The following is a 2,129-nucleotide window of genomic DNA, read 5'->3' on the forward strand; positions in this document are numbered from 1 at the left end:
ATGATGCCACAGTACTCTACCCAGGGTGACAGGGTGTGACTCTTGTCTCAAACAAGTAAGTACTTTCTTAAAAAAAAAAAAACCCTCTAAACACCAGCATAAATGAAAAATGACTTGAGTGTTTTAGACTCTTATTTGTTGCCATAGAAAGAGCTCCCTTTCATCAACAGAAAACCTACTCTGTAGATTGACTAATTGCTGAGGAATTGGTGGGCATTAGCAAATATAATCATCAATCTACTATGTCATGTGGTAAGTAAAGTAAATATAAAGGGATATGATAAAATTTGGCTAGTCCCAGTGGCTCATGCCTGTATTCATAGCACTCTGAGAGGTGGAGGTGGGAGGACTGTTCGTGGTCAGGAGATCGAGAATAGCAAAGGAGACCCTATTTCTACTAAAAACAAAAATTAGCTGAGTGGCAGGGTGCTCACGGGTAGTCCCAAATGCTCAGGAAGCTAAGGCAGAAGAATTGCTTGAATCCAGAAGTCTGAGGTTGCTGTGAGCTAGGCTGAGGCCATAGCACTCCAGCTTTAGACCAAGTGACAGAGCAAGACTCGGCATAAAAAAAAAAAAAAGAAAAGAAGATAAAACTAGATTCTGGAATGTTACAATTGGGTCAGAGAGCAAAGAAAAAGCAGATTTTGCCTTAGCATAAAGCTTACCCAGAATGTCTTCTAATTTTCTTATTTCTGTTTCTTCTCTATAAAAACATACTCAACAAATTCATTTAAGAAATATTTATCGGGCGGCGCCTGTGGCTCAAAGGAGTAGGGCATTGGCCTCATATGCCGGAAGTGGTGGGTTCTAACCCAGCCCTGGCCAAAAAAAAAAAAAAGAATTAAGAAATATTTATCAACTTCATATGACGTGCCAATCACTTTGATGCCAGAGAAATGTGGCTTCTGCTCTCATTTACCTTTTAGTTTAGTGAGGAGAAGCAGAGAATACACAAATAATTGCTATAGATCCTGATAAATGCTATGAAAAGAATATACAAGGTAACATGGAATTCAAAGTATCATGGCTGTGATACCATTTTAACTGGATGGTCAAGGAAGTGGTGATATCCACTGAAATCTGAGACAGGAAACCATGTGCACGTCTGGAAGAACAGTGTTCTAGAAGAAGGAATGGCAATTGCAAAGACCGTGCCCCTACAAGGCACTTAGTATATTCCTAGGAACAAAATGAATACCAATTACTAATATTATCTTATGGATATATTTGGTCATATGAAGATTTATAAGCCAGGGTCTCCATCCCCAAAGAGTTTTGTGTAAAAAGATTACAACACAGCGCAGAACTACATTACAGGGAGAGAAGACTGGGAAAGAAGCGTGATTCATTCTCTGGGGTGTGTTTCAAGGAGGGCTTCCCAAAGGAGGGGACGTAAAAGCAGGATTTTGAAGTACTGGTGAACTTGACAAGGCAGGGAGCAAGGGTGTGGTGGGGGAGCAGCGTACTGGGAGGCTGTTTCTTACCGGTAGACACTGCAATAAGACAAGTGACCCTCAGAGGCACAGCGGCCAGGTCACTCCGTGCACGATGGGAGCTCTCAAAGGGTTCCAAGGATGGGACCACGGGTAGAGCTGTGTTTTAGGCGGCTATTTTGCTCAAATATGTCTGTGGGAGATACATTTGGGGCACTCTGGAGGTAGTATAAAGATGAAGTGAGGACGGGGCAAAGGTGCTCAGAAGGAGACGAGGAGTAGATAAAACAGGAAGGACTGTGAGTGTTCACTGTTGAATCACCGAACCTTCCAGGACTCGGCCCGTAGCAGGCACTCAAGAAATACCAGCAGGACTAATGACAGCGAGTACACGGTGATTGGCGGGGTGTGGCTGCAGGCTATCTGGGGGACAGAAGTCACCAAATTAGTGGATATTAATAGATTGAGTACGTAAGCCCCTTTCTGGATGTGTCGTTTTAATCCTGCCCCCACAACTTTGTGAAGTATTATTTCCCTTTCTCACATGAAAAAAACCTGAGGCTCAGAAAGGTAACCTAGCCTGCTAGAAGTTCTACAACTAGTTACAAATGAGACTCTGATCCGACAGGAAACCCAGGCGCGTGCTTAAAAACTGCTCTGTAGTACTTAGCCTAGACGAGAGGCTCAAAGAATGAA

Source organism: Otolemur garnettii, unplaced genomic scaffold, assembly GCF_000181295.1.
Source record: "Otolemur garnettii isolate 467f Iridium unplaced genomic scaffold, OtoGar3 scaffold00083, whole genome shotgun sequence".
NCBI classification, from domain to species: Eukaryota; Metazoa; Chordata; class Mammalia; order Primates; family Galagidae; genus Otolemur; species Otolemur garnettii.